General features: G+C 49.0%; 1 protein-coding gene across 12 annotated transcripts in view; it reads right to left on the bottom strand.

Moving 5' to 3' along the window:
• The window catches only part of HIC2 (HIC ZBTB transcriptional repressor 2), a 110,063-nt gene that overhangs the window by 40,602 nt on the left and 42,417 nt on the right, over window positions 1-27,044 (bottom strand). The window contains exon 1 of one of the 12 annotated variants that reach the window (XM_044440777.1): window positions 2,466-3,982. The exons of the other annotated variants lie outside the window; for them this stretch is intronic. The gene's annotated coding sequence lies outside the window, so the exon portion shown is untranslated. Of the gene's footprint in view, window positions 1-2,465; window positions 3,983-27,044 lie in introns of those variants that run through there. 12 annotated transcript variants of the gene reach the window in all.

Raw genomic sequence — 27,044 nt, 5'->3', positions numbered from 1 at the left:
ACAACATGTTTAAACCTCAACGGGTCATTTTCTAAGTTTACAGCCAGCATTATCTGTGCTCAATAAAACAAAGCTACGCTTTCCATCCTGTTCTCCTGGTCAACACAGCAATCATCCTGTAAGCCGGCTTTTGCCAACTCACTGTCCCACAAATTAGTTTTAAATCGGCTCCCTGGAAAAATCACGAGGAGGTTTGACTGGCATCAACCTCACCATCTTTTCAGCCCCAGGTCAAGACACTGTTATTTAGCCGAATGTGTAACTTGCTTCTGTTGGTTGTACAGTGTTATTGTTTGGCAGGATTTTGTTGTTATTATGACTAACTGTTTTAATTTTATCCTGTCAAACTTGTAATCCAGAATTTTTAGGCCTCACTGCCGCCGTGCTGGATGTGAGTCTAGAAAATTTAAGGAAAATAAACAGACATGGGCCACTTCCAGGATGCTGGAAATGAAATGAAAACGAAAGGCCACTGAGAAATGAAAATGGAAGAAGGTTATGCAGTGTGGCTGTTACCATAGGTGTCCTGGCCACTATGGAAAAAAATATGAGGCAAGATACACCTTTAGGCAGAACAGACATTTTGGCAAATTCTGCAATGGACTCCAACGAGTGAGATTTTCTAAGAATCCCACCTGCAGATTCTGCAACCGCCCAGCTTTTCCGAATCACGGAGATCAGGTCTTTAAAACATTATGTGATTTTATACAAACACATTCATCAAGAAATACAAATCAGAATAATAATATGCAGCAATGGGCATTTCTGCCACAGACGAAAGCACAAAAAATAGGCATCTGGGGGGATTTTAATTGTGCATTTTGGAGGAATGTGAATTTGTGCAATGCCAAATTGGTGCAAATGGGTAGACACATATTTGCAGAAAAACGGATTCCATCACTGGGCAAAACACAGCATGAAAGATGCCTGCAATCTGTGAAATAGGGGCAGCATAGTTTTGGTCAGTCCTAGAGGAGATCAACCCTGACTGCTCTTTAGAAGGCCAGATCCTGAAGATGAAACTCAAATACTTTGGCCACCTAATGAGAAGGAAGGACTCCTTGGAGAAGAGCCTAATGCTGGGAACAATCGATGGCAAAAGAAGAAGGGGACGGCAGAGGAAGAGGTGGCTGGATGGAGTCACTGAAGCAGTTGGTGTGGACTTAGGTGGACTCCGGGGGATGGTGGAGGACAGGGAGGCCTGGAGGAATGTTGTCCATGGAGTTGCATGGGTCCGACATGACTTCGCGACTAACAACCACAACAAAGTTTTCACAACATCCTTGCATCCCTAGCCAGACTCCAGCAAAGCTGCTCTTCTGTTCTACTTCCCATTGCAGATGGGTTAGACAGGAAAGAACGGCGCTAGCTCCACCGGACTAGGATGAAGAACCTGAGGCCCACCTGGTGGTGGTGGGGAGACCTAGAGGGCTTCACCCCATTCCCTGCCTCCCCAAACATGTGGGGGCTGCCTGGCTTTTGGGCAGCCCCCCAAAATTCCAAAACCCCTCCAGTGATGTAAGAAGTGGCATTACTGACTGCAAGAGCAGAAATGTATGGGCACCGTTGTCCCCACAGCTTTTTGCCCTGCTCTGGGGATTGCTGAAAAGGAATCTGCTGGAAAGGGGCTGAAAAAGCTTCTGCACCCCATCCTGGAAATGTTCTGAAATTGGCTGTGCGCACAGACGGGACGCGCAGAGACTGCCGTGGCACGCAGATGCGCAGCAGAGGCAGAGCGGTGCCAGCTCCGCCTGTGCCGTGCCCCTTCTGGCATCCAGTCCTGCTCCCTCCCGTCACACACACACCCACCCAACTTGCACGCCAGGCGAGAACAAGGCAGCCACTTCTGCATCAGATTTGCACAACACTGGCATATTATTATAATTATTATAACATTATCATTATTGCAGCGCAATTAAATGCAGGCACATCGCTATAATTACTATCACAATTATTCCCATACGTATTATGTAGGCATAACAATGCATACTCTAATAGATATTATATGTGTGATTATTCCATTTATATCCTGCCTGTTTCACCCATGCAAGGCAGCTTGCATGGTCCTCCTGCTTGCTAGTTCACCCTAACAACAACCCTGTGAGGTAGGCTAGGCTGAGAGCCAGTGACTGGTACCCTGTGTGGGGACTAGAACCCAGATCTCTTAAGCCTGACACGTTAACCACTACAGCAGACTGGCTTTCAAACTGAGAAGTAAACAGAGGAAGCATGGTTTCAACAAGAAATACAGGACACCTGCCCCTAGTGCAGAAGACGGTGGCCAGGTGACTCGCATGCCTACCTGTCCTGCCCATTGCTCAGGTGCTGATGAACAACAGTCTTAATGGTCTTGCATCTACCTGGACAGGGCATCCATTCCCACAGAGGACTGTCTTCTCTAAAGGTGACACCTGGCCAGGCTAGGTGCGAAGCAAATTTCTGCTCATCCCTCAAGGAACTCTTACCTGAGACCAAGGAAAATATAACCCCAGCAGAGAAAACGCAGATGCAACCGCAGAATACTGAAGAAATTCAAGCCCATCCTCAAACTGGAAAGTGAGTTCAATTCAAGAGCCGGCCGGTTTCCTTTTTACTTCGCCCTGCCCTGTCAGCTCGCTCCCAGTTCGGAGCAGCACAGAAGAAAAACCCTGGCAAGGGGAATAAATGGCAGGAAGCGTCTGAATGCAAAGGAGAAAAAGAAGAAAATGGAAGAGAAAAAGGAAATGGGGAAAGAATGACAGAATCGGGGCTTGAGGCGGATGAAGTGAGAGCAGCCGAGCTTGCGCCCGGGACCGCAGCGTGCTATTTCTTGGCTCACCCTTGGCAGCTGGGATGCAGGCCAAGATGTTAAGTTATTATATTCAAAGGACCATCTGAACTCCTCCTGCCCCACAACCTCCAGCAAGCCTGCCTTGTGGCATTCGTTTACGCTGGGTATCCATTCAGTATGAGGCTATATTTTCCACCTTCTTAATAATAAAAGCCTGAGAGTTTAGGACTCCCATATGGTCTATTGTTAAAATTATTTCCAAGCTCGGAACTGCAATTCTGCATGTCAAATCTCAGCTCGGTGTTCAAGAATATGACTTCGAATTCCCTTCTTCATTTTTGAGGAAGGAGTGGGGAATATGCCCGGATAAAGAAATATAGCTTAGAGGTCCGAGGAAAAAACCTGCAAAAGCTGGAGGTGAAGAAAGCTGGGGAAAGATCTATGGAGGGCTAGGTTTGGGCTTTCTTAAGCTCGCTGTCACATGCTGACTGTTTTCTGCATGAAGAGGCAGCTGGCACTGCCCCGAGCAGGGGGTGGGCGAGCGAGGAGGGCTTTCAGAGACCCTAAACCACCCTAACAAAAGAAGACCACACAGAAACAATCTGCTCACAAAGACGCCCGGTCTGATTATGCTGCTCCTATTTAAAAAAAAAAAAAATCCAAGAATTCAACCCAAGAGTTAAGGCAAACCACACCATTCGGATTCATCTTCTCCAAACATTTGCAGGACTATCATCAGAAATACCAAAACTTGAGAAAGCCAAACTTACAGCGCAGTTTGTTTACTAATAATGCCTGGCTGGGCCAAACAGTCTAGAACACACAGTTTATAACATCCTCGACACATATTTCTGCACATTTTGCCTTTTTTTTGTGGGGGGGGGAGGTTCTAAAGGAGACTTTCGCCAGCCTGGTGTTCTCCAGATGTGTTGGGACTGCAGCTCCTGGGGATGCTCGGTGGGAAGCTGGTCTTGGGAAATCTGGGTTCTAGTCCTCATTAAGCTGTTAAGCTCCCAAGACAACCATCACTGACAATCAGCCTAGTTTCTCCTTCCCAGTCCCCTTCCCCTTCCCCCGTACTACTTTTACTACTACTCTTCACTTCTGTAGCCAAACTCTCTGGGTGGTTCACACCATTTCAGTCCCCCATCCAGATTTCAACCAGGCCTGACCCCGCTTAGCTTCCAAATTTAGGCAGGATCAGGCACTTCAGGCTATATGGAACCTATGGCCTACTTCTGTGAGGATAACATGGGGAGGAAGAAGAGGATTACATAAGCTTCCTTGGGTTCCTTACAGAGAAAAAGGCAGGATCAACACAGAAGAGCAGTAACCCCTTTTAAAGCCATCCAGATTGGTGGCTTTCACACTGGGACAGCGAATTCCACTGAACTATCCAGCACAGAAACAGCAAAATTGTTGCAAAACTATCTTTTCTTGGTTTATTTACCAAGGGGATCTGCAATAAAATGTTGCAGTGTATCCTCACTTCTCCACAGCCCTGCCTTCTCTCCAGCGGAGCATGAACTCATACATAACCCACCACCCATTTTTGCTCTTTCTGAAATGCTCAACAGCCCTCAGCTATTACTCATGCCCAATCGTGGCTGGACTGTTTTGCTTTCTTGCTGGTTTTTTGTTTTATTTATTTATTTATGGTGCCTTTGCAAACTCTGGGGAGCCCGTGAATATATATCAATGCCACCCTCTTGCTTTTTCGCGGTTCTGGTTGGTATTCAGCCTCTCCGTTCGCTATTAGAGGGAGTCACCAGTTAAACAGAATGGATGCACATTTCAGAGTTATGATCCCAAAAAGAAAGGGGAAAAATGCCACATTACGTTCTATTTCTGCCTTCTCGCTTGCTGTTCCACTAGGTCAGCCCCAAAACCACAATACATATATGGCTGCAGAAGCCTAGAAGCTAAGCTATGGCCATCAGAGATTCCAACCACGGGCACAGCCAAAATTCAAATAAGCAATACCCCATCTGACATCATGAGCTAGATTTTTTAAGGCTTACATCATATCCCAACTTTTGTTCCCCAGGGTAAAGCCACAGAGCCAGAGCGCTTTGGCTATGCAGTGGCACAGAACTGAATGAAATAATACGAAACACACGCATGTATTGGGCACTGACACAGGACGTGCTGACTTTCATGGCACACGCATCTCACAACGAAAGAGCAGTCCAGTGTAGGGGTTAACGCCGCCTGACTAAGCCCGGAGGGACCCGGGCTCAAACCTCTGCACCGTTCTGAACATGCACTGGCTGACCCTGGGGCAAGCAGCAGCCCTGGGCCTAGCCTGCCTCATAGGGCTGTTGTGAGGACAAAAGGGGAACAGGTATGATACAACCAGGTTTAGGTCCTCGGCCCCCTTGGAAGGAAGTGTGGGGGACGCACACCATGAACACACGTGCAAAGCAGCCATTGCTCACCAAGACCAGAAAGAGAGACAGAGGGCTATATTGCCTTGCACCCCAGGTGTTCGCTCGGAGGAGAGTTCACACATGTTCGTCTGTCAGCTGTCAAGCAATGAGAATGCAGGCAAGAGTACATGCTTGCAGATGCACGCGCTCTCTCTCACACACACACACTCACACACACAGCTGTTCCATGTCAAATGTTACAGAGGGCCACTGCTAAATCCCAAGATTGAGGCCACTGTCAAGCATCTAGACTCTTTCTAATCAATAAACCCCCTGGATCAATCCAAAGTGGAAAAAATCATTGTATTTAGGAGTACGCCTTTGGAAACCCTCTTGGAGACCCTTATTCAGCTTGGACAATGCAGCCACAGAATGACCAAGAAAGGTGACACGGTGGGGATTCCGGAACAAGGGTGGGCAAGACTGCAAATCCCAGGGACCCGTTTTGCCCCCATTCCCGGGAGCTCTGTCACCAACATAGGCTATATTCCACAGGATGCTGGAGAAAAATGTGAGCGATTTGCTCAAAGGGGCACAACACTGACCATTTTAGTGCTTCGAGGCCCTAAAACTACTCTTTCCTCCAGCGCTGTCACCACAGTAGACACGTGCAACCCTTCAGAAATGGGACACAGACTTGTCAACTCCCTTGCCCCAAATTCGCCAGTTCCTACAGATTTTGCCTTCTGGTTGGGCTTCCAGCTCCCCTGCCCAGGAGGAGTCATGCACACAGACAAGATTCTTTTTCAAAAGGATGTTTTCCATCTGTCGTATTACACAGTGGTTTGCATTCGCAACTGAGCTGCCACTTTCCACCCAGTAATTACCAACAAGGAAACCTGGTCAGTCATGTGGATGCAGCAACACTGGTGGAACCTGCTTCGAAAAGGAAACCTGGTTATGCCTTTCGCACGCAGCCGGCAGTTCTTATTCCTGGAGAATGTTGCTCGTGGGGAGAAAATACTGGATGGGGTTTATAAATAGAAAACCTCAAGGCACGCTATAGAGAGGGGGACAGGAGACCAGAGCCACTCCAAAAAAACAGCGCTGGGGCATACCAAAACAGTGCAAGAGCACCGTGGAAGTTTAACCCTTTCTGCACGAATTTAGAACCACCAGGCAAGGATTGCCCAGGGCAGTTTTCTACAAGGAACGGCTCAGCCTATTTTCAGCCGGGCACAACTTTGCAAGGGTTTGTTAGAATCTCTGTTCCGTCCTGTTTCCACGTTAATGTATGCATTAAAACAATCCTTTAAAATGTGCACATAAAGACACACTCTGGCACTCTGGTGCAAAATACAGAGAAAAAGAAGCTAACTACTGAAGTAGTTAAGCCATTCCTAAGGGCACAATCCTGTGAACTTTGAGATGGGCTGGGGGGGATTCCAGCTCTCCCAACCAGCCCTGCAAGTGTATTGCTTGCCTCGAATAGCTAGTTTTAAAGTGCATGTTGGCATACCTGTCTCAAGAACTGCAACACAAAATTCAGCAAAGGGCATGATCAGGAGGAAAATTAAGTCCTGGTTCAAAGATTAAGTTGGGAAGTGGACAAAAGGGGTTGGTTTGCACCTCAATTTCCAAAAGTTGGATGCTTCAGGCATCCTCTGGCAAAGCAGGAGTGGGACCCTAAGTCCTTCTAAATACTCTCAGACTCTAGCACCTATCCCAGTCAGCATGGCCAATGCTGAGGAATTATGGGATTTGTAGTCCAAATTCCTCTATGGGTCCACAGTCTGACCCTGCCATGGAGTATACTAAGACTCTAAAACGTTTTTAAGACCAGATGCTTCAGGCTAGAAATAAGACACATCTCATGTATTCTAACAATTTCAAGAAAGCGTGTGTAACCAAGATGGATCTTGGTCTGTCCAGCCACGTTCGCTGCAGCAGCAAGATCGTGAAATCTAGAAACATGCAGCTTGGCATGCATACAAAGAGGTCCCTCGTGCTGCGCACCTCGGGATATTTTGCTTATAAAACACACCAATGCATTAATTGATTTAAATGTCTGCGGTTGAAGTAACACCTTTGGCCACTAGGAGGAGCCCCATGCAGCTTGGGACTTCGTACAGATCTATCATCGCAGGTTTCTATCTCACCTCTTCCCCTCTCGCAAGGAATCCAAGACGTCATGTGATTCCCCCTCCTCTCTATTTTATCTTCACACAGCCCTGTCAGTTTTACTGCCAAGCGAGGATTACAGTGTGGATCTCCAGGGTCACAGTCCAAAACTCTTATCGTATGCCATGCTGGCTCTCATTCCCACCAGCGGAACGGAGCGGAGGCTCCTCATTCAAGCGGCTAAAGGGGTCCACACAGATACGCACCTGTGGGTGTTATTTGAACGTGTTCTGTGAAAAGCTTACTGTATGTGTAGTTTGCCATCAGTTCTTATTCACCACCATTACGGAGATGCCCGTAGTTTCATTTAGGCTCCTGGCTTGGGGTTTTCAGATGTCAGTAGCTGTAATGAACCTCTTTTTAAAACCATATAACCTTATGCCTGCTTTATGGTTTTGGGAGAATCATAACCAGGAAGGGATTTGCTCTCCCATCCAAGGTCTGTTCTCAAAACATACAAATCTGTCACATCTAAGCAGAAAGGAAGTAAGGAGGGAGCAAGGTTTCTGCAGAAAGAAAGTTGATCGGGTGGTGAGTGTAGAGTTAGTTCAAAAGTTAAGGGCAACCCAAGAAAAAAGAAAAGGGGTTCCACCCTTAAAAGCAGCCTACAAAATAAGGTTAAATCAACAGAAGGGAAGAAAAGTTACACTCCCTCCCCCAAGGGAACACCTTGGTGCAGGTTTGGCAACATGCAAAAAATAGCCAGTATGGGTGCGGAGAATCTGTCAGGGGCAGGATAAGAACTGAGGACCAGCAAAGGAATCGAATGTTGCAAGCTAGGATAGAATTCTATGCAGAAGGAGGCCCTTCTGGGTGCAGAGGGGATTCTCCTTCGACAGGCGTCAAGATTGCAAGACATGCGTGGTCCAGATATGCTTGTCAGCAGAGCATGAGAAAACCATCTAGTGGTTTTCGCACTTCACAGGCCAAACATGAGCCAGCGACGTGATACTGTGGCTCGAAAGACTAACCCAATTCTGTAACAGGACAGAATGCCAGGATGCCAAGAAGGAGGCCGCCTGCTATTCTACTTTGCTTAAGGGTCCCCTTGGCATTCAGTACCCATTCTGGGCAGGGGACACTGGTGAGTCCTATCTCAGTGGGCTCCATGGTGGTGAATCTATTCAGCATGCAATTCAGCACCAAGGATAGTTCCGACACAGCTCAGAATAAAAGAGGCAATGGGTAAGGGGCCCCACGGACATAGGGGTCGCCAGCCCCCCCCCCCATGGGCAACAATGCGAGCATTTTACCCCCGCACTGGGGCAATCTGGGTCAGGGTTGCAGCTCAACCTCCTTCAGACCTGATAGAAATCATTCCCCATGCTTAGCATTAAGAATCAAAAACTGAGCTGGTTTCAGATGACGCATTTGGCATCATGTACAGTTTGACCCTCAGCTATAAAACCGCCAGTCTGGCTTTGCCTCTGCCATGACCTCTTAAGGAGGCCTTAAGCAAGTCCTCCCCGCACCCTTTAGTCTCCCCATCCGCAAAATGGGGAGTCATCACTCCATCTTACCTTACAGGGTTGTAAGAATTCCAGGGTCATGCCAAATGCAAGGCAGATTGAAATATACTCACAGGCACACACCTGGCTGACTAGGAAGACGGGAATCACTCCATCGAATGACAACAACTGCCTCCCCACACTCAAATTCCCTGAGCTGTGACATTCAAGGGGTACGGCACTTATGTAAAGTGAAACCAAAGGGTTGCGGCCATTCCCACTACTCAAATTTAGCTACAAACATACAGGAAGAACAAGAGGCGGAAGAGGAAAAAAGCCTTCTGGTGCCCCACTGCATCGCTACAGCAGGGGAGAACAGAAGGCACATCTCTCGCTGTCTAGCATCTCAGCTCCCTCCCCGTTCCTCCAGTTCGTTTTTCATATTCAGGGCATGCCAGAGTGGCTCTGTATCAAACCAAATCCTCCAACTATTTTCCTGCCTGGAGACGCACTGCAAAATTATCCTGGGCTAGTAACACTCCTTTGTGGAGCCCAGGACTCTGGCCAGGGACCGCCTGACTCCCAAAAATCTGACAGGAAGCCAGTAAGAACAGAAATCCATCCTAGCTGGCGGACGGCTAAGCTAGTTTCCCATCCAGCCCCCAATTATTGGCACACTCGGCATTCTGGTTCAGGTCAGATTGCAAAACACTTTATGACAGGACCTGGGTATTGCTTGCATCAAAGGCCCGGTTCGGATGCAATGCCAGCTCGGAGTTATGCAAAGGAGGGCTCTCTTGAGCAATGCTGAGCCTCCTACATCCCCCTCAGTTGGTAACTTCCGGTTCTCACCAAACTCCAGCCGGACATCTGACTGAAGCCACACAACACAAAGGAGAAAGGGGGAGCTCGGCAGACGTTTACAACGCTGACGCACAAAATGGGGCAGAGAGAGGTGTTTCCCTCTCATTTTTGTAATCTTAGACGCTGGGACCACCCAATAAAACTTGGATGGAAGGAGATTCTGGACGGACAGAAGGAAGGCCTCCCTTTTTACAGCGCACACAATTAAGTCATGAAACTCTCCACGCAAAATGCAACAAAGGCATTTTAAAAAGGGTTCGCACAAACTTCTGGAGTGTAAGTCCAGCCCTGGATGCAAGATGCCATGACCGAAGGTCTGGGGGCAGCATGCTGGGAATCCCAGTTGCAAGGATGATGTGTCTTCATGCCCTGCTCCTCAACCTTCCGGGGCAGCTGGTCCATGGCTGGGACTGGGTCCAGCAGGACTCTGCTTGTGAGACTCAAAAATCAAAAGCACGTCCATCGCTTACCGCTTAGCTAAGCCAATCTTAGCCTCGACTAACCCCAAGTCCCTAAGCCAGGGGTGCAAGTCTGGCCAACCTCAGCCTTCTCGAGGGTCCCTAAGATTGTGACATCCCCTTTCCCCAGCTTTTGGGGGGGCATCCTGCCTCCCCTTCAACCCCATTCTAAAAGACTGAAATGGCTCTTCTAAGACTCGGTTATGGGAATAAGAGCTCTAAACAAACAAAGGTGTGTTTTTGGCCGCCTTCTTCAGCCACTAGAAAGCCATCTGTCCCAGCTTGTTCCCCGAAACTGCATTCAGCCTTTCAGCTGAAACAAGGTCAGCGCCCCACAAATGCAGGCCAAGCACCCCCGCACAGAAATCAGCCTCGGCTCGCTTTCCCAATCAGCCCAGCTCCGCCTCCTTGGGGTTATTTCCCCCACCCAGGCTGGAGAAAAAATTGTAGGGCGGGAAGCTGTTCCTTCGACCTCAGCAAAACCACCACAAATGCTGGCAGGGCTGCACAGACGCACAAAACGCAGTTTCCCGTCTCATCCCGAGCAAGGAAAAAGGGCCTTGACCAGGCTCAGCTAGTGAGGGCTGCCCGCTGGACGAGCGACTCTGGTGATTCATGCCGGGAGAGGGCCGGGCGCCCCCCCCCCAACCTTCCAGATGGTGGACTCGGACTGCTCACACCCCCTCGCCGACGCAGGCAGAAGCACACATTTTTGCTCGATTGCATAGTTGTCTCTGCTGCCCATCTAATCTACTTAGAAAACTGGTTTTGAAGGATACGGCTCAGACATACCAGCCACGTTTTGGTGGAGGGGAGGGGAGCCTGCAGCTGTGAGAGATAAAAGGGAGCCCGTTTCCCTAGGGTTGCAACACCTCATCTCTTCCAGCACCCCCCACCCTCCTCCTCCTCCTCCTCCCGAGGGTGGTACTGGGATTTTCTCCGGAGTCAGCAATAAAGGTTACACGGCAAGGAGTGCGAGCCCTTTTCCCCAGCGCAGGAACCCACGGCTCCGAGCAGGGGCACTGCGGAAACGCAACAGACGGACGCCGGGGACAGACTGGGGAGGGGGCTGTGAGGAAGGCAGAGGCGGCCGAATTCTTGGGGCTACCTGGTTTCAGCCCTGTGACCACACTGAGACACCTGGATGGTGTGTGTGTGTGTGTGTGTGTGTGTGTGTGTGTGTGTGTGTGTGTGTGGCGGGACCGGAGGGAGGGGGGACGAGAAAACAGAACAGTAGATTTAATCTCTAGACACCGGTGTGGCTCGCATGTTTCAACAGAAGTTGTTTTAACAAGCAGTTGGTCAACTCCCAAGATGGTGTTTTGCAGCTGCCACTCTTAGAAGCTGCATCGAGCTGCCCCCCCCCCCCGCTTTCTGCATGAAGGGCCGGCGAACGTGAGGCCCCCCCACCCGAGACAAGAGCATTTCATAGCCATGAAACACCGCTCCCACTTGTGGCAGAAGCGAGGAGGATTGTATGCTATGTTTCTACCCTGCCTTCCCCAAGGAGGGGCCAAGGAGGCATGACCTGCTCTTCACCCTCTGCATTTCCTTTTCACAACGACCCTGTGAGGGAGGTTAGGCCAAAGTCATCCGTGGCAGGGACTGGAACTTGGATCTCCCAACTCTCACCCCCCCCCCCCAGGGCACTGCCTTTCTGCTACCTTTGGCCTGCTACCAACAGCAAACCCAGTTCACACAACAAAATCTGGCCAGCTGGCACCCCACAACGGCACCCGCTGCACTGTCAAACAAAGCACAAGGGGAGAGTAAAACCCAAGGGGCATGAGCCCACAGCACAGCCCTTGCGTCCGTTTCATTCCTCCAAGCACCCAACGCTCTCGCTCAGCCTTCTCTAACCTGGTGCTCTTTACAGGCTGGTTGGACCTCACCTCCCATGCTCCCCAGCCAGCTCAGGCAAGCCCAAGTCCAATCTTCCAAAGAGACAAAAACAGGCAAACTCGTGGTGCGGAGAAGCTTGTTTCCTCTTACAGCCTTCAGCTCTCAATCCTGGCACAGGCCCACACTTTCCAACATTAAACAGCAGTCCCTAGTGGTTAGGGAGGTACAGATATTGTTAAATTCATCCCACCAGATGGGTTTCACAGATTGCCCGGGAACCTTCATTCTCTTGTCCTCTCCCTGATGGAATTCCACTTATTTTTTTAAGGACTGGGGAAAATTTCATTCCATTCATTCCTCTTGGCAGAAATGCTCACTCGAGTTCTTACGCATTGGTGCAAGTACACATTTGCACTAATGCCCCTTTGCACAAGTAGGAATTTGAGCAACTCCCCCCCCCCCACCACACACCAAACAAGTATGTGGGACAGGCACGTCATGGCAAAAACAAAAACCAAATCCACTGGTAGATTTCGCACAAATCTAAAGCTGTTTGGACCCATTGTAGATTTCTGCGTATCACTCCCTGCAGTGGAACAAATGGTTGTCACGGCGGTGCATCAAATTTAGACAGCACACCAAAAACCTAACACAAACCATGCTTTATGAACCCAACATTGGGCTGGATTAGTCATCATACTTGGAAAAGACCCATAAGAAGCCATGGGACTTCAATTAACGCCTAACGGAAAGCCCATGATTAAAACAAGATCCAGTTCCATTTTGTTGGAGGTCAGTTTGCTGGCTGATTACAACTCACTGTCCGCTCATTCAGGCATCAAGTCAGTGTGGTGTCGTGGTGAAGAGCACGGGGCTGGGACTCAGGCGATCCGGGTTCTAGTCCCCGCTCGGCCATGGAGCCAACTGGGTGACTTTGGGCCAGTCACAGACTCTCAGCCCAACCTACCTCACAGGGTTGTTGTTGTGGGGATATGATGGAGGAGGAGAATGATGTAACCTGCCTTGAGTCCTTTGTAGGAAAAAGGCAGGATATAAATCAAAAAATAAAAATAAATAAATAAAAATAAAACCCAGAGTTAAGTTTCTGCGACCCTATTTTAGGGTTAGGATGGGACAGAATCTTCCTAACAGGAAGATCATGCAGTTGTCTTCCAGATGCTTCGATTTCCATAATATTTACCCACAACTTTTAAATATTATTCCACATTTAGATTGATTCCAGGGTGGTGAACAAAAAGAAGGCACACAAGGAATTAAAAAATGAAAACCAGGGTATCAGTAAAACCAGTGTCTGTTTAACCAGAGAAAGCACCCTGGAATAAAAGTGTTTTAAAAGGCAGGAAGTTCCTCAGAAATGGAGCACGCTGAGCGCATTGTTACCTGTTTGCACAGATCTACTGATGTCAGAGAACATGTGAGGAAACAGTCTTGCGGGCCCATAAAATGTTCCAAATTATGACAGCCAGCTAGCGGGTCTCACAGAGCGCTTCTCATCCCTTGCTTTGACAGAAAGGCATTTTTCTTGGAGGCCGTAAGACTGCTTCTTCTGTTCCTAAGTGTTCAAAAGAGCTGAAATATTCAAAGGAGTGGAGCCAGCGTGGTGTGGTGGTTAAGAGCATGGGACTGGGACTGGGATGACCTGGGTTCGAGTCCCCGCTCAGCCACAAAACTTACTGGGAGACTTTGAGCAGTCACAGACTCTCAGCCCAACCTACCTCACAGGGTTGTTGTTCTTGTGGGGATAAGATGGAGGAGGAGATGAAAGCTGCCTTGAGCCCTTTGTAGGAAAGAGGCAGGATATAAATCGAAAAATACGAATGAACGAACGAACGAACGAAAGAGGTGTTGTCACAGGCCCTGGCTGAAGTTAATCTTGGTACATCAAATATTTTTGAGCTTCCGTTTTTACAGTAGCTATTATAATGTGAGGACAAACCATTTGCCCTTGCTGGGCAATGGGTAAAGTCACATCCACCTTGCTAGAATTAACAACTCAGAGAGAGCTAATATCTACCAGGACACACAACACGTGTGTGTGTGTGTGTGTGTGTGTGTGTGTGTGTGTGTGTGTGTGTTGCCCAGACACGCTTGTTATAAGGTAAGCATTTCCTTCCAACACTTTAAATTCTAGTAGATCTAACCAAGTTTACCAGCCCTCTTATCTCTGTGCTGTTATTCTTAATTTTAAAGGCCCTGCAAAGCTCCCTAGGTTTTTTAAATGTTTAAACATCTCTGGAGTTATTTGGATTTCGAGAAAAAGTGTTGCCGTCTTTAAGAAAAGTGAGGAATGATACTACCTTGTTCACAATGTGGGCAAAAAAATGATGAGTGATTTTTCCTGAAAGGGGAAAAGAAGCCCAAACAATTCTAAGCCCATCCTTTCTCACTGAAGGGAAGAGGGAAAAATGCAGAAAACTCGCCAGTATTAATACGACCAAATTGCCCTCAGCAGCAGCGGTAACACGCCTGCACGTTCCATCTGGTTTCGGCATTTACACACACCATTTGTTCGTTACCGAGTGTGCACAGACACCGCATGCGGTGTTTTGGCAGTTCGGAGGGCAAAAACGCCAAGAAGCGGGCGTCTCCAAAACATGCATTTTTCCTTCTGCAGTTTGTCACGCAAGTGCCACTATTTTAATCATCACAATCATTATTATATGAATTTAGATTAGCTTCTATTGATATATATTCTAACATTTATAGGACACTGATATCCCAGCTTCCTTCCTCTTGCACAGAACCCAGAGCAGCTAGCAAGGGCTTCCTCCTCTCCATTTCATCCTCACAACAACAACCCTGCAAGGTGGGTGAGGGTGAGGGAGAGTGACTGGAGTCATGGTCCAACACTCCAAGCGCTGCATCATTCTAGCTCTCAATGTGTGGCTTTAATGTGATTGTGGGTTTCATTCTCAATACCCACAGAAGACGTAAGAGGAGCCCGGACCAGGGCAAGGGGCCACCTGGGCCAACAATCTGTTCCCACAGGGGCCAACGAGGTGCCCTGGTGGGAAACCCCACAAGTATAGCAACGTCAAGCCCCAGTGATTTTCTTGATATTGCTGGTTAAAAGATGGTCTGCAAAGGAATAGACCCTCTGAAACAGAAGGCGGCACATAAAGCCACCAGGAGTCTAGTAGTTTATCGATCGCCACCTCCTCCATGAATTTGACTAGCCAGTATGAGAGACAGTGTTTCCTAGTGGTTAGAGTGTTGGACTGGGACTTGGAGACATGGGTGTTCACCCCTACTCAGCCACAAAACTTACTGGGAGACTTTGAGCAGCCACAGACTCTCAGCCCAACCTACCTCACAGGGTTGTTGTGAAAATCTAATAGGAAGAGGAAGAATACAGAAATAAGGTAGAATATAACCATAATAAATAAACCATCCAGAAATCATTGGTTTTGGGGTGGTATAGAAATAATATAAATGATAACAATTCCTTTAAAGGCCATCACCACAAACTGAGATAGTGAATTTCACATGTTAACTAAGCCGCTCATGAGTTTCAAACTTTCTACCTAGCTGCTTGGGACTACAATTCCAATCAGCCCCGACTAGCACAATCAGGGGTCAGGGATAACAAGATTCATACTTTTGGAGGACATTGGGAAAAGACGCCTACACACGTAATCTTCTTGATATTGCTGGATAAAGGGTGGGATTTGCAGGTTACGATGGGTTCTCTAACCAGCGTATTTTGCAGACAGAAGTGCAACATCTCCCAAAAAGAAAAAAGAAAAGGTGCCATGCCCAACCTTACAAAGCACCAAACTAGCAAAACTGGACAGAGGAGCCAGATGTCTGCCTCTCCCATCCCACAGTTCAAACCACCAATCAGGGTTTCAAAACACCCAGAATTATTCTCATTCCACACTATCCGCCTCCCCTTCAGCTTTGCTGAGTTACTGGAAAAGATACTAAAAAGCACCCCTGGATAGCTGCACGACACCCGTTGCCCTGGCAGGCGAGCAAGGACTGCCAAAGGTGCTCCCATCCTACTCTGCACTCAGCACAGCAACCAAGCAAGAGGAGGCTGCCAGGAGAAGCCCCTAACCCAACCCCAGCGAGGGGGAAATGCTGCAGGACTGTGCATTTGCTCCCAAGGCCAGCAAATGCTCTCAAGTGGGAAAGAACCGAACACAACATAAAGGAACATTTTGGTCATCAAGGTACAGCGATAAAAGCTCCACGCAGAAAATTCTGTTGTGCCCAAGGGCCAAGCTCTCCCAACAGGAACGGTGTTTCCCAGTCTTTTCATCCTGTTAAGTCCTAAATCCCCAGGGACAAAAATGACACGGAATGACTTGCAACAGGGGCTGGGACCCTGGTGGCAGCCCAGATTGTGCTGAACTACAACTCCCATCGTGCTGAAATGTTGGGACATTGGCTATGAGGAACAGGAACTAAAGTCCACACATGTCTGAAGCACATGTTCCTCATCCTTGGACTTAACAAGCAGCTTTCCTGGAAAGGAGGGGAAGGTGGAATAGAGAAGGAAAGAAAGAGAGGGAAAAGGGGACAGGAGATGGGGACTTTGCAGAAACAGCCATATGGTGAAAGACTTTGTGAGTCGATCTGGACATTTCCATGCTGATGAGAACCTTCTGCTGTCACAGGCCACCAGGTATGGCTGCCCCATGAACAAGGAACAGTGTTCTCCGAAGTTTCCGGTCCATGACAGCCCTGATCAGCCTTTGCAAACACGAGGCTGGCCTTCCTCTTTTTCTGCCTTTGACTTTCCTCACATGATCGTCTTCTCCAGGGAGCCTTGCCTTCTCACGATGTGTCTGAAGTACCACAGCCTCCGTTTTGGGATTTCTGCTTCTAGGGAAAGCTCGGGACTGATTTGATCTCCGACCAAACTGTTCACTAGTCCTGCATATTTGCAAAGCTCCCCTCCAGCACCATGTTTTGAACGCATCCATTGCCTTCCTGCCAGCTTTCTTCCCTGTCCAGCGTTCACACTCCTATGCCATGATGGCCAAAGCAACAGTGTGGATGAACTTGGTCATGCTCTCCAAAAACACGTCCTTATACCGGACGATCTTTTCTAGTTCCATCACATCTGCTCTTCCACATCTCAGGCGCTTTCAGATTTCTGGCTGCAGAACTCCCATCAAAGCCAGCAAGCATGGGGTTACAAGCCCCATGAGACCCTCCCAATCCAGAGGGCACTGGCCTGGGGGGCAATGGCCTTGAATGAAGAGAGCCATTCCAGTTCCCCTCTGGAGAGACCCCTTAACAAGAAGGCCAAACGGTCCTAAATAGACTGAAGACCCCAGAGGTTATCCTACCAAGGAGAACGTTCCACGAGCTACCTTTCTGCCTTTGTCATATACTTCTATCCTTCCCTTCCTCAGAGGAGTCCAAATGGCATGACACACTTCCGTTCATACTTCAGCTCATGCCATCCACACAGCAAACCTGCAAGGTTGGTTAGAGGGAGAGCGGGGGGCACACAGTCTCTGGATATTCCTAGGCCAAAGTCCCCCACTAGCCATCACAGCTGAGAGCAGGGGATTATGACTCCGACAGACTCAAGCGCCCTGACTCAATAGTCAAACTCCAGGACAAGCACCCTGGGCTTTGCCAGATGCTTTGGACTGCAACATCCATCCATTAGCCATGCTGGCTGGGGCTGATGGGAATCATAGCCCAACACATCTGGAGAGCTACCTTCTGCCTACCTTGGCCTGAGATTACCCCAAGAAATCCACTGCAGAGGTGCCGATTCTGGCAACAGAACGGCTGTCTATTGGAAAGCATCCGGAAATGCTGTCCCGCACAGGAACTGCGCACAGATCCCCTGGGGAGGGAGGAGCACATGATGCTAAATGTGGCCCAAAGGCCAAGATTCACTGGGCGCTTCCAGCACATGCCGCCTTGGACTGCCAGTGCCCCAGGCAGCCACAGAGCAGCAGGCACCGTCAAGCCGGCCCAGCATGTTCCCCTGCAAGGAACAAGATCCCGCAGCAGCCAAGAAAGACACCTAGAAGACAGAAGCAAATCTGTTCCTCTCACTCCTACTCAAAAGGCAGAACCTGGGCTTCCAACAGTCCCAGAAAGGCAAGCCGGGAGCCGTAATGCACTGAACGCAAGCCACAGGTGGCAATGCTCAGCTTCGGCTCTTGACACAGCATCCCTGGAAGGCAGGGCCACCAAAGCTCCTGGATGCAGCACTGAGCTCTGGGGAGCCGCACACGCTAACTGGGCTGAGACCCCTTGTGCTTCTCAGATGCTTTGGCCTTCGGCTCCCATCAGCCGTAACCAGTGCAAAGGACCATGGGACATGCAGGCCAGAATACGGATGTGATTCCCAGTCGCTTCTTCAGTTTCAGAGCCATGCGTGTCCCTGCTGATGCCAGGATTCAGAACTGGATGGACAATTCAGAAGGTTAAGCTTTTGTTTGAGAGCAAACATGCACACTCATGTTTCTAGCCCTTAAGAGAGTGAACCTTTTAAACCCCCCCCCCCGCTCCTTTTAATTTTAATTTCATGGACTTCAGCAGGAAATCTACAATATACTTTATGAAATATGTGGAACCCAGGAATTTCTCTGTTTCCTTGCTTTCTTTGAGCATAAAAGCAACGGCCAGAGAAGGAACTGCAGCATCCACCAGCTGGGCATCCAACTTTGTTGGTTGTCTACACAGACTGAGTCCGGAGGCAGAGAACAAGTGCAAGGGCCCTGGTGACTGTGGCAGGAAGGAGGAGGGCAGCCTCCTCAGTGTCCTCTCCCCAAAATCTGGAGTCAGCAAAAAAATACAGGCCGCCCTGCAGTGCTGCAGCATTCAGTTGTGCAATCCAACACAAACAAGCCGCCCTTCCGAAATGCGCTCAGCCGCTGCTGTGAGGCTTCACAGCCTCCGCACTCTGAGGAGGGGCTCGGGGTTCATATGACTGCACGCCCACAGAGGATCCCTGCAGATAGAAAACTAGCCCATGAGCAAGAAAGAGCCACGTGCTGCCTTGGGTGTGTGCTGCCCCAGCTGCAGGATTTGTGTCTCTATGCAGGGTGGGAGCCTGCCAGGTTGGAGGGCCCACTCGCCCCAGAAGTGCACAGGAGTTGACTTCCCAGCTGAGAACAGGGCTGTAGCGAAGGAGCCGTGCCTCTGAGGGCTAACTAGGAAGCCGGCCTCTGAGGCAGGGGGCCTGAGGGGCCCCTCTTAGTCTCCGGGCCAAGTGCCGTTTTGAAGCTCTCCAGAGCCATGTTCCAGCGATGGCCAGGGCGGAACGCACGGTCTCCAAGCCTTGAGTTCTGTGTTCCCTACTACTCCCAACCCACTTCCACTGATGGGGCTGATGTCGTTTTGGGCCCAACTCCCACCAGGCTGGAGAGGCTGGTCTACTGTGAGGGTCAGCAGGTCCCCCAGGGTCTCATCAAGGGACAAGCACTTGCTTCGGCACCTCCCGTTGGACTGGACTGGCTGGAGAGTCAGACGCAGACCCTTCTGCCACCAAGCCGTGAGGCCTTCCCCGCCCTCTCGCCACCCACATCGTTCGAGCCAACGCACGCGTGTCCGGCTCCACATCAGACCACCCTGTGCTGCTTCGGCGAGCTCTCCTCCCCGCACTGTCAGAACGTTGCACAACCCCCCACGATCCAAATCAGGACAGGCCGAAATGCATCCAAGGTGGGCAGATCATCACGACTCCGTTCCCAGCCAAGGAAGAGACAACAGCAGCATCTCCATTGATAACACACCGACGCACACGGAACAAATATGGCGTGCAACTGGTGGGAAAGAGCTCGCGGAGGGGACGGGATGGGACGCTCAACACAGAACTCTTTTTCTCGGATGCTGCCTGGCGGAGCAGCTGGCCCGCCCTATGCCGGAGCTTGCTAAAGTCAATCTACGGATTGAATCACCAGATAAAACAACCCGCTGTTTTTACCAGGTCTGCCATCCATGTTTTTAACCCTTGTGGTGCAATCCTAAACATCACCACCCCACTGCGTCATATGAGTCTGGCTTCCTGGTAAGCAGGCAGAGGATTGTCGCTCTAGTCGATCGATGCATTCCATTTGCAGAAATTTGCCCCTAAGGAATGAAGGAAAGGAAAAGAAAGATGCGTGTGCCAGAGAAAGAACAAGACGTGCCTTTTCTTTTCCAAACATATCATATGCCTCTCCAGATATTCTGGACTACAACCTCTGCCAGTGCCAGGCACGTGGTGGAGGCTGGAAACTTAGCCCAAAACGCTTAGAGGAATGAAGGTTGGGAAGATAGGAGCAGTTTCACAGTGGTCAGTGTGTTAGAGGCCCCCCCTCCGCAAATTATCTCTCGCATGGTAAAACACCGCAAGATAGTAGGCTGCGATTTTTGTGTGTCTCTGCTGTGGTTTTTTTAAAATTTATTTTGCTTCTATGCAAAAATCTATCCAGGTTACCATTCAGGGAAAGAGCCTTCCAAAAGCAGCTTACTCCATAGATTCTTACATGATCAATTCCCATGCAATGATAAAATAAGATTACCAGCAAAGAAACATCTAGCCTAGATAGTACTAAAAATTAAAACACAAGTACAGTTAAAAACAGAGAACTTTCTGACCGAACAACCCATTCTGCAAAAAATCTTCTGTACATGCTCACTTAACTGTCTGCAAACATGGAGAAGTCAGGAAGGTCTCTGTCACTCGTATGGTACAGTTTTTAAATTATTTTTTAAAAAATCAAAACATTTAAGCCTGCTTTTCAACCTTTTTAAAAATGAAAACTAAGCAACACAATGAATTCACTGCATGACACAGCCCTTGCTTGCAAAGCCTGTGGACTACAAATCCCATCACCCAGTGTTGGTTGGGGGTGATGGATACCTTCAAATGGATGATGAAATGGATGAAAGGGGGAGATGGATTCCCCACACTGGGGAATGCCTCCTTGAAACTGAAGCCATCCAGACCAGGTTCACCCAAACTTGTGCCTTCCAGACACATTTGGATTGAAACACCCAGAATTCCCAGTCAATGGACCTGCTGGATGGGAATTCTGGGAGTTGCAGTCCAAATGCCTCTGAAGGCTACCAGGTTGCGGAAGGCTGATCTAAGTCCTAAAGATAATCATATGCATCTATTTCCCACTGACCCATTTCACTGACAGATGAAATGCAGTGACGGTGGTTTTTTGAAGGGAAAAAATCAAGAATGCCTCCCGTACCACCTTGACCCCAGTTCCCCACAATCTCTCGTTGGAAGAAATGTTTACAGGGATTGTAAAAGGCCTGTAAAGCTGAGCTCAGGCAGGCTTATTGTGGGAGTAAATTCCTTCCCGCTGCCAAGACGAAAGCTAGATGGGTGCGAGCGCGTACTTCCCACTCTTTCCAAAAGGCAGGGCCAAAGCTCAGGGAGGCATCCTGGAGCGTAGTGTGCCAGTCCAGGCCAGAGGAAGAGAGAGAGCTGCCCTACAAATGCTAGTCCATTGGCCCACCAGCCCCATACTGCCAACACGGACTGGCAGCCGAGGCTCTGCAGCATTTCCGGCAGGAGTTTAGGCACAAAAACCGACCAAGTTATTTTGAGGAAGAACCCCCCCAAAGTGGCTCTTCCCCAATCCTGACTTCAAGAGTGCAAAGGCGAACCATCATGACACCCAACAAAAGTCAACCCCTCATCGTGTCTAAGGATACAACTAACTGCAGAACTGCTCAGCTCCCTGGAAAACTGGCTTTCCAAGCAGCTAACTAGTCCATCACTACCACTAAACCTTTCAGGAGTTAATGGTACAGAACAGCCTTTCCCAAGTGTAGGAGGAACCTCCAGCTGTGTTAGAATACAATTCCCAGCATCCCCGGCCAGCACTGGGCAAGGATGGGTGTTGTGGTCCCAGTTTCAGCAAGGCAGGGATAGGGGGCTGAACCGGCTTCCCACAACTTGAAGACCCCCGGGGGTGCTTGACAGCAGCTTCCACCAACCCTAGCTAGTGAGATGCTGGCTGTGGATGATGGGAAACAGGTTCTCCCAGAAGACACCTCTGGAGGGCCACCAAGTAGGTGGACATGTTCATGAACCTTCAGGTATTTACCCCAGAAAGGCATGCGCCTCCCTGGTGTATCCATGGCTTCCTCTGGGCTGTGAAGTCGCAGTGCTCCAATCTGGAAAGCTCACAGCTTAAACCCAGCCGTGTGAAGCATGAAGTGCCAAAGCAGAAAGTCCTTCTCAAGCTGGGATGATGGGTGGTAAAGCACGAGTCCAGAACGAGACTGAAAATGCAGGAAGAGCAGATGAAGACAAGTTTGGTGAGGGGAAAGGGGAGGGAAGGAAAAGACCTCCATCTTTCCCTTTCCAAACTGGTCCATCAGAAAATTCAGAAGCATTTCCAAATTCGGGTACCCTTTATCTTGGCCCACGCCCCATTCCAAGAATTCATTTGCTTCCTTGCCTCTGAAAAGCACCCTGGTGCCCATGGGCCACTCCCTGTGGAGGAAAAAGCTGTAAATTCCAGAAAAGTGACTAACCCGGCTTCGTGCTGCCCCTTGGGCACAATGGGGCAAAGCCTTGCCGGGCTCAGCTCCCTTCTCTTCCAGCTCAACCTGCCCCCCTTCCCATGGGTTGTCCATTTTTAGGGCAACAGGTGTGTCGGTCTTCACAACCACAACCGCAACCCTCTCTTGGCCCACCCAGGAGCACTCAGGGTCCAAGGGCTGCCCTTCAAGCAGGAAGGGTGGAGGCAGGGAAGCTGGAACCCAGGTAAGATAAGAGATCATGCACCGCCCAGAGGGCACCTGGGAAGGAACTGCATTGTTTGATCAGGCAGATCACAGCTGGGTTTAGGTAATGTCCACCTCATTCGTCTGTGACTCAGGACCGGTTTCAGGTTTCATAGTTGCCAGAGTCCCAGCAGGATGAGAAGAGAAGAAAGACAGCAGAGACCAAGAAGACGGGATCAAAGTTTTGGGCCAGTTGTGAAATCTGGGTGTTTGAAAGCAAACAAGTCTGTGGAGTTGCATCCCTCCTTTATCGCTCTCCCTCCTTGCGAAAGAAGACATGGGGAGTGGGGCGGAGGGGGGCAGAGAGAGAATGAAAGGACATAGCCCCACTCTGGCTTTCGCACTGCACTGGTCCTCTCTCTCTTCCTCTTGCTTCAGAGATAGCATTTCAGGAAAGATTTGCATAACCACCAGATTATTTTTTTTAAGTACTTCACCAGGTTCCAGAATTTTCTTTCATAGCCAGCAGAAGGCTGGAAATGCACACGTGCCAGAGCTGGAAAGCACAGGATCCATTTCCCTGGTTAAGAGGGGAATTCCTTTTACGCCTAAATCTTACTAACATTGCCTGGAAACGGTGCTTTCATTCCAAATACCAAATGCAGCCTGGAGTTACTGAGAAATGGGGGAAACACATGCTGATAAACAGCTGCAATTATCAATATCATTAGCATTATTAATTATCATAGCACCATCACTGACCTGAAAGCAGTCACTGCAGAGAAAAGGAACTTCAGAGGGAGATTAGAAAGAGAGCAGGTCCCAGTTTCCTGACTATCATCAGAGGCTTGAATCAAGGTACTGGATCTTTATCTCACTGCATGTGTTAATTGGCTTACCTGGAGTCAGGATGTTGGGTTATCAATAGCAGCCATCCTGTGAATGATGCCCCCCTCTTGCATTTAACTCACATTCCTTTTGACTTCCCAGTTTACAACCGAACCTCCCCCTCCATTATACATACAATACATAAACCCCAAATCCTTCCCAATATTCCATGCACCTGATCATGGAGCTCCCAAAAGCTTAGACCAAAAGGAAACACTAACCCTAAAACAAACCCACCACAGAAAACATCCTAACAAAACAATCTGTGATGAAGGAATTGGGATAAAGGAACCGACTGAAACTGTTACCCAGGACAAACCTGAAACTGTTACCCAGGACAAACAAAGGCAGGGTAAATGCAGGGGTTTTTGTTTTTCAAAGAAGCTCACACAATAGTTGCCACTTAACAGACAAGAGCAATGCATTTTCTGGGGCTAGAATTCCTGCATTACAAGGACCACCACCAAAGCTTCAAGCAAAGAGGTCTTCTTCTGTAGTCTAGTATTTAAAATTCAAAGGCAGTTGTAAGCCTTTTCACGTGCTCCAGCACTGCGGGTTTTGTAGAAATTTTCATACACACACACACACACACACACACCTGTGGAGAATTTTTAAAAGATTTATTTGTGTAAGTGGAGACATCATAGTTGTATCTAATAAATAACTGGGGAAAACCTGGCTTATTACATTCTGACTGCGGCATCCCAAGAACTGGAGGCCTTATTTCTTTTCAGAGCAAAGTGAAAAAATTATTAAAGTTCAAAAAATCAAGCCAAGTTTTCAGATGCATAATAAGACATATATACTCCTAGAAAATGTACTAAATCAGACACCAAGAGGTGGCTCATACCTGACCAAACAGGCCTGTAAGTACATGTCAAAGCAGGTAATCGTCACTGTACAGACCACATCAGAAACATACATCTGTCTGGAATCCAAGTCAGTTGGTCTTCTAGTCTCAGGGTGTGCATTCAAGTCCCTGCCCAGAGAAGTTCACAATTAAACCTCCCTCTGATGGCTATAGTAAAGAACTTGGCCATGTTTTCAGCAATCTTGATTTTAGTCATTTGCCATTACATGCAGACCTGGAGAAATCATCAGACCTTCCTAGAAAAAAAATAATGAAGGGCAGGAAAAATTGAACATGCTTTCCTATCCCTATAGAAATTAAAATATAGAGGCATATATGGTGGCGTTTCTATTGCGCTGTTACTATTTAAACAGACTCCCAGGTGCCAGGGTAAACCTTTAAATCAGCCGTCCATGACAGCTGATGGCAAGGAATCCAGCCCAAGGCCATGGAAAAGCTTCTTTGCATCTGGGAATATCGGATTCTGCCAAGGCTCTTGCAGGCTGCAAACTGGCTTAAGCTTGTAAACCAAGATATTTTGCTGAACAAACCAAGCAACGGCATTTTGAAAGCTTAAGCCCAACACTCTTTCCTTAGCACCAAAATGTGCTTTTGCCAGTTCTCTCCAAGAGATCGACCTAAAAGATTTTCCGCATCTGTCCACGACATGCTCTTGAGCCTGCAATGGCTTGCAGGCCACCCCTGGAATTTGGGAGAGGGGGCAGCTGCCCCCTTGGTATATCACACAAACCTGGGCTGGAAATGCCCTGATGGTGCCGCCGCGAAGCCGTCCAGAAAACCTATAGAGCCGACACAGCTGCCGGATTCTGCCTGCCCCGTCTGAGGGCAGCCAGGCTGGCAAGCACCCCTGAGCACAGCCCCCGTTCTGGGGCAGTCCTGAAGCACCCTGAGGAAGACGTCTGTCCATTGATTTCTCCTGGGGTGGGAGGTGGGGAGTCTGCCCAAGGGTAACTTGGGTGCTTTCTAATTACCACTGTTTTCCAGCTGAATGGGCCACAATCTATGTGCTGGCTGGGAAAGCTTGCTCGTAGCAGCAGAAGATTCCTTTATGGAATAAAGGAAACTATTCTAAGGAGCACGGCCATTAGAAATGCAAAGTTTCAGGTGTCTAGGGTGCTGTGGCACTGACAGCCAGACACACATCCTCTCCGATTACAGATACTGCCCCTGCAAAACTGCCTTCCCCCACATGGCCAGGCCTCTTTCTCCTTGCCTGGGTGGCTTCCTACAGTTCCTTTTCTCATTTACAGAAGCCTGGATTGCCTCTCTTACGGCTTAATATTGACAGTGAGTATCTGAAGCTACAGATGCTAGGAATTTCGGTGGTTTGGGCCTCACCTCTTTCCCCTCTGGCCCTCCCAGGCTCTGACTCAGGGCTTGAATCCAGCCAGAGGGGGCTGAAAGCACTTCCAGCCTCTCCTTTTGCCCAGCTAAAATGACCACCCCTTTTGCAGAAGTGGGATCATTGGACTCAGACTACCAAATGGGGGAAAAATAGGTAGGGGGTCTGGAAACATTCCTCAGGAAATGCAAGAGAAATTTGACGGGTCTTGCTCTTTACTGAAAACACCCCCATGAAGACCAGCCTTTCGAAAGAGAGAAAAAGAGGGCAAAGCTATTCCGACTTTAAATGCTAGGGTTGCAGATTCAGAGGGTGTGCACTGCTCAGCTTTTTTATTTTTAAGAAGCAAAAGAAAAGGGAGAAAAATTGACTGGGTGGTGGTGGTGGTGGGGAAACGAGTTTGTCATTTGTGTTTCTGCAAGCCCAAAAGGGAAATAATTCCTTCCATAATTGCTCTAAAGTCTCGTCAGGTCTGGGTGCAACTTGGGTGTGGCTGGTGGCTGCTCATAAGTCTTCCTTGATGATACTGAGACATGCGAGGCATCTCCACGCGGCTCCTCTTGAGGCGAGGGGTGCGTTTGTGGCACGTCATTGCAGATGTGCCTCGGCAAGACCTCGGACCAGCCTGGTGCTCTCCAGATGTGCCGGCCTGCAACGCAACACCTAGCATCCTCCAGACTGGCTCGGAGATGCTGGGCACTCCATGAGGAGGGCACCATGTCTGGAGAAGGTGCATTAGGTGCTAGCCTCTTTTCACTGGAGGGTAGTTTCTAGTAGGGGAAGTTTCTACTACTAGCAGTGCTTGTGTCAAATAATACAGCCAGTGCACCAAGCGTTCCATCTCCTGGTCTTTCCTTCTCAAGCAGGGTGCCCACATTCCAACTGAAGGTTTGCCACTGGTCTCATTCTCCCTGTTTCACCTCCTCTAAAGCTTTAGGGTGCCGGTTCACCTGCCCCGCTCCGTGAGGCAGCGGGAGTTTAGAGATGGAAACAGTGGTATGCTTTACTCACCATCAACCTTTCTGTTGGCAGTAGTGCCTAGTGGGTTCAGCAGGACAGGGGGAGTTGGCATACAGCGGCAACCGGAACAAAGTGGATGGCACCCAAGCAAGCCTTTGGCTCAAAGGGACACGGAAGCACCCAATGAGAAAATAACCCTCAAAACCTGTGTAGGTTTTGGAGTGACTACTGGCCTGTTTTGAACCCTCACAGCTCTTTATTCATTTAAGTCAGGCCCTCCCATCCACCAGGAAACGGTGCTCAAGACCGCATGGAACAAACCACAGGCAACAGTAAAGATCCAAACAGCATCACAACAATCCTGGAAGAATGCAAAC

Source organism: Varanus komodoensis, unplaced genomic scaffold (genome assembly GCF_004798865.1).
Source record: "Varanus komodoensis strain SLA01 unplaced genomic scaffold, ASM479886v1 scaffold38, whole genome shotgun sequence".
NCBI classification, from domain to species: Eukaryota; Metazoa; Chordata; class Lepidosauria; order Squamata; family Varanidae; genus Varanus; species Varanus komodoensis.
The sequence above is the reverse complement of the archived record's forward strand: the minus strand, read 5'-3'. Positions and strand labels throughout refer to the sequence as shown.